General features: G+C 35.0%; 1 long non-coding RNA gene across 1 annotated transcript; it reads right to left on the reverse strand.

The window, feature by feature from the left end:
* Nucleotides 1-1,520: 1,520 nt before the first annotated feature.
* Nucleotides 1,521-9,462, reverse strand: LOC148692949 (uncharacterized). Its single transcript, XR_015952894.1, has 3 exons — nucleotides 3,724-9,462; nucleotides 1,964-3,646; nucleotides 1,521-1,870 (listed from the first exon to the last, which is right to left on the reverse strand). It is a non-coding gene; the product is annotated as an uncharacterized LOC148692949 (long non-coding RNA).
* Nucleotides 9,463-10,478: the final 1,016 nt, after the last annotated feature.

Consider the following 10,478-nt stretch of genomic DNA (forward strand, 5'->3'; position numbering starts at 1 on the left):
AATATGCAAGTAAAGGGGAAGCAGTTTAAGAGGGAGAGTGTACCGGTAAGCTTCTCAGCATTGAACCAAGACTACGATTCTCCTTTTACCCTCTTTGAACTGGTTTCTAAGGGAGAGGATAAGAAACAACATAGCCATCGGTGAAAAAGCCAGAACAGAGAGATGAAACATAAGAGAAGAGAAGAATGGGGAAGAGAGAAATGGGGGACGAAGCAAGAAATGGTGAGGAAGAGAAACAGTTAGGGATTTAAAAGTCTTTTTCTAAAAGGATAAATATTTCATTAACATTTTCATTAAAAATGAGTGGGAAATAGGACAATGGAGTGGGTTTAGTAGCACGCTTATTTTATTGAATTAACATATTTCTATTGGTTCAATTTATGTTTTATGTGTTGAATGTAATACAACGGACCAGATTATGGAGACGAATCTTCTACAAATTCAAAGGCTCAAAATTGTTTTATGCCAATCAGGTTCTCCTAAAATCCAAGTGTGATATTTTTAATGACCATGATGCATGAAAACATTTCTCATGACGCATGAACCCCTACATTTATTTTTACCTTCAAATCCTATATAAATATATTGCATATATTTTTCAATATATATATTCCTGCATACGCAATTTATAAAATCAGTACGTGGAATTTGTGAGCTAAAAAAAACATGAAAATAGAAGCATGAATTAAGATTAAAAAAAAAAAAAAAACAAAACAAAAACAAAAACAAAACAAAAACCCCTAAAATTGAAATAAAAAATAAATAAAAAAAGTTGCCAGGGGCACCCGGGGAGGGGGGTGGCAAGAATTAAGCCAAGCCTTTAGCGTTGAGCAAAGCCGCAGAGGCAAGCATCTGGACTCCAAAATGACGGCTTTGTTGTTTTCTTCTTTAATCAAATTGGGCCACCACCTGCAGAGCCCAAAGTGCAAACAAATCACTATAGATGGCCTGTAGTGGTCCTTCCTCGACAGAACCAGTCGTTTCTGACGATGAATCCACGAGATTCTAGTCGCGATCTCGTTAGGAATATTCAAGATTCAACTCGAATCTCAATGGGTTTTCTAACTAACCTACGATTTTTTCGACCTCCGTTTGGTTTGAATCATCACCAACCTGCCCCAAGCCTAATGTTTGCAAGCCAGCAAATACTTTCCAAATATTTTGGTGTGTTATCGGCTAAAGCTTATTTGGACTATATTTTTTTAATCGATTGACCTGAAGCCATCTAAAGTGAATATGACACTACAAGAAAATATGGCTTTTGTGATGACCGACATTCGTCACATAAATATGAAAAATCGTCACATTTGACTATATGTGACGAAATTTCAGCATCACAATTAATGTCACCTATACAGCGTCACCGATAGTTTAAGTGACGAATATTGGAGTCGCCACATACTTTCCTTTTACATGATGCTTCTGCCGTCACTTATTATTCTAATATGTGACGAAATTAGCATCACAAAATACAAAATTCAGTCAACATATTCAATAATCTTCAGATGGGATAAGTCCACAACAAATAATACCTATTGTTGAACATAAATATATGCAAGTGAGTGCTTGAAATTACAATGAATTAATTGAATTAAATTCAAAACTCACAAGAAACTTCTCTTATAGTTTCTTCTTTCTGAAGCTGAGACCTTAAACCATCTCTCATAGCAAACCAGTGAACAAGTCCGAACAATATTCCCTATCTCGGACATGAAAAAACCTGACACAACTGGATCACTTGGAACTTGATGTTTAAAATCAAAGATGATTGGCATCTTCAGCCCGTTATTGGCCTCTGAAATATCATGGACGCCTTTCCCACATGACTTTCCACGAGTCATCATTTTTGCAAAAAAGTCAAAATCTATCTCTAGAAAAATATATGTATCTCTAATCAATGTAATGTGTTGTTTAAAACTATGTTAATAAGGAAAAAGTAAATAATTGTAACTACCTTTCTTACCTAGGTTAGTGTTTGTTGGCGAAGGTGCAGGTGGTGATGGAAGAAGTATTGTTGGAGGAGGTGGCGGATGAGGTGCAAGTGCATCATTTGGGGGAGGAGGTAAGTAATCCCTTACTCGCTTCACCCTCTTTCCTCGCAAAGGTGTAGGTGGTGGTGGTGGAGGAGGTGGCGGAGGAAGTGGTGGTGGCGGTGTAAATGCATCATTTGGAGGAGGAGGTAAGGGATCCCTCACCCGCTTCACCCTTTTTCCTCGTTGTGTAGAAATTGCCATCTAAATATGAAACATAAAAGTAAATAACACAACCAAAATGTTAATATATACAAACACAAACCATTATAAGCATAGTGACTATTTGTAAAATGACAACCAAATATATTTACTATTGTAGGATAATAAACATTTATTTATAATGCATAGATCTCACCAGTCATCAATTGCAATCATCATTAGTATAATTGGTTCCAACATTCTCATCCTCATCATCCTCTTCCTCCTCCTTTTCTTCGTCCTTTTCTTCCTTCTCCTTCTCCTCATCCCTCTATAGCTCTAGCATTCTTCCAACCTCCTCGTTAATATCAAAAGATTCAGGATCAACATCATCTCTACATAATGATATATCAACTTCATCGTCATTATGGACCCGCCTTGTAGAATTTTCAATTGCATCTACATACGCATCATCGTCTTCGTTAGTGGCATTGTCTTCCTCATCATCATCATCTTTCTCAGGAACATCCAAATGTGTCTATGTAGTATCTTTTGCACAAATTTCCATGGATGACCCATTTTTAAGTCATCAATATAAAATACTTGATGTGCTTGTTTAGCTAACACATATGGATCACAATCGTACCAATAATTATTTACATTCAAATGATGTAAGATGATAATCCTGTATGACTTTTTTACCTCTTGTATCTATATTATACCAATGACATTTGAAAAGAATCACCTTAAAACCTTTAGTAATTTGTACTTTAATGACATTAAATAAGATGCCATAAAAGTTACATGTTTCATCATTGTGCGACCCCAGCGTCATAACTCCACTGTTCTGTGTTGTACGGTTTTGATCAACATGTTTGACCAAATACCGAATCTCATTCACAATACAACCTATGTATTGGACAATACGTTGATATGGACCTTGGGCTAATGAAAAAAATCTCTTCACTAACCAATCTAGGCTCTTGATAATACAATGACATGACCTGCTACCTAAACCATTCCGGAAACAACTGTCTATGCCTTTGTTGTACATTTGCATGACTATCTCTTTCCAAAATCTCGATATGCTCACTGCATAAGTAAATCAAATATAAGTGAAAGTTGTGGAATTATATTTATTTAAATAGATGTTCAACTATTACTATCACATACTTTATGAAGTCTTCTATTTTTTCGCAATTATCTAAGATATACCAATAAGCCATTTCTATATCTTCCCTTGAAAGTTGAACCATTACATGAGCACCAAATGGACATGCTTTTTGAGAAAACACTGAAATAAGCGCATTGGGATTACTACCATCATCATTTCTTTTTGGTTGGGTGAATTCTGTTTCCACGTCACATAAATAAATTGAGCAAAAAGTTGAAGACTCGTATGCGAAGTGTGCTTCCATAATAAAGCCTTCAAGACAACTTTGTTACGAACAGATTTCTTGTACGAACCCAACAATCTAGATAAATGAACAATTGTTAGTACGTAGAAATAAAAAAAAATTATGCAACTAACAAAAACATCATGGCCATTTACCTTTGTACAGGATACGTCCATCAATATCCGACTAGTCCTGCCAATTTTGCTTCATGTGGTAAGTGCACTGCTAAGTAAACTAATGAGTCCATTTTATACCATATATTTTACCCTCATCTTAGTATTAATTTAGTGGTTATTTTGGTAGAACTTTGATACTTTGTTATGTATTTTTAATGTAGGACATTCAAATTCCTCTGGAGCAAAAATTAATCAAAAGGATGAATTTTGGAGTGATTCCAATTGGAGGATGTTCATGTGCCTTTCAAGATGATTGTGTCAAAATTCCAGATTTTTCTACCAAGCCGTTTAACCGTGGCGATGAAATAAAGGCCCAGCATGCAACTTTCCTAGATTAACGTTTCTGGCCGTTTTGGGTATTTTGAAAGTCAAGATGGTGTATTTTGAGGAAGATTCCTTCTGAGAATTTGTAGGGGACGTCTTCATATTTCAAAAGAGACCTTTTGGGACCAAATTAGAGTTGATTTGGTCGGTTAAAAGTATGATTTTCTGAGAAGTCTGAATTTTAGTTTAAATAGGAAACCTTTTATTTTCTGTTTTATTATTTTATTATGTTTCCTAGTTTTATTCTGAGACCTTTTCTAGGGAGCATTTTATTTTGTAGTAGTATAAATAAGGCTATTTAGCCATTAGGTTAGAAAGGGGGAGAACGCAATACTTTGCTTTAGAGAGCCTTGACAAGTCAGGTTTATTTTCAAGGTGTTTTCTATCCATGTTTTTAATAATATTTTGTTTTATGATTGTTCGTAACTAGTTTCGTTTGCTAGGACGAGCCCACGAGCCTTAGCAAGAATATGTAGTTTCTTTTCAATTTGCTTATGATATTATGCATGAAAGTTTTGAATTATTAATCATTGTGCTTTAAACTATCTAGTTGTCTTGATGATTGGCCACCATTAAGATATTTAGGAAAGTAATTTGATGCAATTTTGGTGGAGGGTTGTCCTTGGAATTGACTAAGGCTTCTTGTGGTTAATATGTGTAACTTCTTAGGATGGACGACACATCTTAAGGGTTGTATGGTTTTTCAAAAGGTTTTCACAAAACTTAATGAGTCTTGCATGTTCACATTCGATCTGGATGCCACGGACGGGTTGCATGTTAGATATACGTTCTATGTTGGAGGTTCCAACTAGGGCATACTTTAGGAAAACCTAACCTTCAAAATATGCATGTTTAATTCATAAGGAATTAGAAGAATTACGTAAGATTGTTAGGGTGACGGCTGAACCTTAGGTTTTACAAATTGACTTTCTTTAAATTATTCTGTAGTTAATTTCTTTAATTGTCTTATTTTAAAATTCGATTTTATTATATTAAATTCTAGAATCAACATTTTCCAAACTTTGTTTTCAATAATTAATTAGGAGTTGGTTTTAAACATAAATTATTCATTCAATCCCTGTGGAGAACAACCTTGCTTGAACCGCTATACTACAACAACCTTGTACTCTTGCAAGTATTTTTAAGTGTTTTTATCCCTACTTTTGCAGTTGATAAAATCCCTATCATGAACCATGGGAATGAAGAATGCGGGCAGGAATTTTTTTTCTAGTTTGCACAATATGAGGACAATGTCTTCTTCCAACTTGTCAAGATCAGTAACAGTCAGAGCCTTTGCACATATTTTTTGAAAAAAACTAGAAAACTCAACAATCGGACCATATATATGCTTTTTCAAGTATTTTCGAATTCCCACAGGAAGCACACGTTGCATCAACACATGACAATCATGACTCTTCAAACTAAATATACTTCATCCACATTCACTTTTTGTGATATATTTGCTGCATAACCATCTGGAAATTTAATTGATTTCAACCAATGCAAGAAATCTTTACGCTCATATGGCTTAAATACATACCAAGCCAAAGGCTTATCCAATGTGTTACTTGCATTTAGTTTCAAATGCAAACTCTCTCTAATACTCATGTCTTGTAAATCCATCTGTGCCTTATAGGTATTCTTCGACTTCCCCATATTCAACAAAGTCCCAATCAAACAGTCAACTATATTCTTCTCAATATGCATAACAACAAGATTATGCCAAATCTTTAATTTGGATCAGCATTCCAACTCGAAAAAAATACTCTTCCTTGTCCAATTTAATTCTTCGGCATTCCGCTTCCTCTTTTTATCTTATTAGTACGATGCTTACCAAGTGTACGAGGTAAAAGGGAATCAAGTTGATCAAGAATGTCATCACCTGAGAATTCTCTTGGACGATGTCTCATCTCTCGGCAACCATTAAAGAGTTGGGTTTTTTGCACCATGAGTGATTCATAGATAAGTAACGACGGTGCCCAATATGACAATACTTGTCTCTCAACTTAGTGTAAGATCCATCCTCATTGCACAGTGGACATGCCAACTTGCCATGAGTGCTCCAACCTGATAAATTTCCATAAGTCGGGAAGTCGTTCATGGTCCACATAACAGCTACACACAAATTAAATGTACTCCCAGTCATCTTATCATGGGTTGGAACGCCATTTTCGCATAGTTCCTTAAGCTCATCAACCAATGGACGTAAATAAATGTCAATCTCATTTCCAGGTGCTTTTGGTCCAGGAATTCATAAGGTCATAAAAGAAAAAGGTTTTTCATGCATTTCCATGGGGGCAAATTATATGGAAATACAACAACTGGCCACATACTATACGGTTTACTTATATCTGAATAAGGAGTAAACCCATCACTTGCAAGGCCCAATCGGACATTTCATGGGTCTCGAGCAAAATTAGGGTACATTTGGTCAAATTTTTTCCAAGCACTCAAGTCTGTTAGATGCCTTATTGTGTTCCCATCATTGATTTTTTTCTCCTTGTGCCACCTCATGTCTTCGCTCGTATGTCTTGATATGAACAACCTCTATAGCCTTGGCTTAAGTGAAAAGTATCGCAACACTTTTCTTGGAACTTTCTTCCTCGGCTCATAATGACTATCCTTATACCTTGGCTCATTACAAACTGGACATTTATCTTTCTTTTCGTGTTCTTTATAAAATAGTGCACAATCATAGTAGCAAGCATGTATATTTTCACACCCCAGTCCAAGACTTTTCAATATCTTCTTGCACTCAAAAAATGAGTCAGGAACAATGTTAGGTTGGGGACACATCTTCATCATTGCTGGCATCTTATCAATTGCCTTGTTTGTCATGTGGTTGTCAACTTTGGTGTGAATCAACTCCACGACATATGTCAAAACTGTATATTGCTTACATCCAAGGTATAGTTCCTTTTGAGCTTCACCAACCAACATCTCATAAGTATCAACATCTGTCCACGCATTGGTCATATCATCACCCTACATGGTATCTTGGTTCCCCATTATATCTTGATCATCATCATCATCGTCGTCATCATCATTTATTCCTTGAATGTCATCCTCAATCATATTAAACATGTTGCCATTAGAGTTACTGGTTGGCTCATTGTTCGTAGAAACCGAAGATTCTCCTTGCACTTGTTGGATATGCTCCCCATGATATATCCATCTATCATAATTCAGATCCATACCAGAATTCAACAAATGGGGATGAACATCTTCAACCAAGTGAAAAAATGTGTTATGGAAAACTCTACAAGGACATGGTATTTGATTATTCTCATTCACATGGTGACAAGCAATGTCAATAAATGACTTGATCCCTTTTCTATATCAGACGATCCTGACTACAGATCCATTGTCAATCCATGAAATCAGATCACTTCAATCCTAGTATTGAGCTACACACTTTGACATATTTCAATAGGTTGCCATAATAGGAAATATATATATATATATATATATATGAATATATATGTAAAATTGTTAAGATAGACGTATAATATAACAACCAAAAACGTCAAGAAGCTCAATTGAAAAATTCACATGTCCCAACTCAACAACAACTAGATGCTAAAACAAACGTACTAGAAAATAGCGAAATCATACAAAAATCACCATGCTAGATACTAAATTTGCAATAATCTAACAGAAAAACCACCATGCTTTAGCGTATACATGCACAATACTTCATATCCATCATTACTATTCAAATGCAATGATTATTTGACTAGAGGTAGCATTAATAATGTCATTGTAAATTGCAAGCATTAAAGACAACATACTAACTTGGAGCCTTGGTCTTGTACTTAAGTAATCTCGACCTTGAGCACCTTCAATCTTGAAAATCATGAAATTATAAAAATTTCATATATGTACAAAGATAAATGTGCATTAGAGTATAGTTAGATGAGAGCGCAATCGTAAGGTGCTATATGGAGTCCACTCTGCGGCTCTTAATCCATCATCTTAGACTATCATATTCACCTTTTCCCACCCTTCCTCTTCATGTCATATAAACACTCTTTTTTCCCTGAATCACAATGAAAAACTGGGTTGCCCTCCATGTCTCTAGTTTTCTAGTCCCCCAAGGGGGTCTGAGCTAAGGTATTTTGTTCTATTAGCTTCTGTGAGTTCTTAGATTGTTGTATGAGAAATGAGATACAAGCATGGATGTTTCTCTTCCTTCTAGTTTATGTTTTGAAATTTTGAAGGAAAAGTTTTCAACTTTTTTTACATAGAAGTGTCTGTAACAATCTAATTGTCAAAACTAATGCTTTGACATTTCTCATGCTAAAAAAGTTCCTCATTAACTCCAATCTAACATCAATTGAAAAATGAAAAGAAAATAAAAATAAAAATAAACCTCATAAAGAAATTCGCTTGGAGGCAAGAAAATTGGAAAGTATGAGGTAAGTGTATATTAGACAATTTGTAACATATGGTTTTAGTTTTGTTTAGCTAACTAATTAAAAATATGTTTATTTGTGTGATAACTTAATAAAGAAAGTAAAATCGTGCTAGGATTTCTTTGGTCGGTGAAAATTAAAATGCATACTTCTACACGATGAAAAAGCTATTTTCAATCATATGGCTTTATAGGCATCTGAGCCTTTATACAAAGAGACGTGGAAACACTGTGTGAACCTATTCTTGTGCAGCAAAACCAGTTTCAGATAAGCATATCAGAAGCAGAGAGTATATACCACATCAAAGACATAAAAGCAATTCAAATCTATTCAGAAATTAAGAATTTTTGCTGATATCAATACTTCTACATATATTTCTATAAAAATGTTTACAAACATAATCAAGTATTTTAGGATCACTCCAAAGGACACAATATTGATAATTCATATTTTGAAACAAACTTTAGTCTTTTAAATTCTAGGATTTTCATGTATTGTCCTAGTCAAACTATATTTTCCTAGTCTATAAAAGTCTAGGACTCACTCCAGAGAACGCTACGAGTGATTTGCGGAGCTCTACTGGAGGGATGTAAGTAGTTTTAATCATTCCTTATATTTATGTGCTACCAGATCTCCTACCATCACCCCTTTTCAGCCAGCCAAAACACAAGAAAGTACACATCTAAAGAATTCCCAGGGTAAGTAGCTAGTAAGAAACGGCAACACTGTAGGCCCTACCCAAAATTTTTCAAGGAGAACCTAGCCTTGACTCTTGACAACACCTCTCTCAAGAAAGACAACAAGCAGCTTAATGGTTACAGACTTACAACATTGAACAAAAACAAAAAACAAAAAGATAACACTTAGTTAAGGGATTAAGAAAAAATATAAAAACATATATTAACCACCAAGACCAAAATTTGACTCCAAAGACTAAAGAAGAATCAAGACTGGAACAGAAAATTCACTGCCAGTATAACTCACCAACAATAGGATCTTTAGCAAGGAACAATTCACCAACAATAGGATCTTTAGCAAAAGAAAATCAAAATCTGGGGAACAAGTAAAGAAAAAAAAAATCCAAAAACAATTAAAGAAATATAGAGAGAAAGAACTTGAGAAAAAATTGAACTTTTCTTCTCCCAATTTGATCTTGTTATGTCAGAGAGATAAGAGAGTTAGTGAACGAGAATCAAAGCATGGGAGAATGGCTGAGGGAGGGAGACGAAGGAGAGGTGGTAGTCACCGTCGCTGGCAACCACCAAGTAACTGGTCGTCGAAGTCAGGGTGATGGAGTAGACGAACAGGTGATGAAGACTGGGAAGAAATGAGAATAAATGGATAGGTTTTGTTATTTGGGGGTTTTGATAATTGCATCTATATTTTTTATTTTTTATTTTTTATTTTTTATTCAATATTATATGTAAGGAATGGCCAGGTAGCCTTCCCTCTTCTTATGTGATGAATTTAACATTGCGTCACATATTAAAATTTCGGTTGGGGGTAAACTTTCCTGCCCACTTTTTTGTGCCGAATCCAAAAGTATAAGTGCAAAATATTTTGGAGTCCAAAAATCTTAAAGTGACGATTTTTAAAAAAGCATCACTTGTTTTACCTATATGCGATGAATTTTCACGTGCCACAAAAAATTCGGTCACTTAATCCATGTTTTCTTGTAGTGTGACCCAATGTCATTACTTTGTTTCCACAATCAACCTTGTTTGGTTCCGATCAACCATGTTTGGTTCCACTATCAATGATGCAATATTTTATTATTTTTCTTTGAAATGTTAATATGCTTTCGTAGTCCTGAAGCTACTTACACTTGAATTCCTCAAGCAACCCAAATTACACTTTAGTTGTAATTGTATTTTGCGTTCTTACATGTACCTCTTTTATGAACTAGAAGTTCGTACCAAACTCGAACCTGTAGTATCAAATTTAGTGCCTTTGATACCCGAAATTTTCATAAAACAATAAACTCATGAAAACCCG

The sequence above is a fragment of the Pyrus communis genome, chromosome 11 (assembly GCF_041283825.1).
Source record: "Pyrus communis isolate YQ-2024b chromosome 11, ASM4128382v1, whole genome shotgun sequence".
Classification (NCBI taxonomy): Eukaryota; Viridiplantae; Streptophyta; class Magnoliopsida; order Rosales; family Rosaceae; genus Pyrus; species Pyrus communis.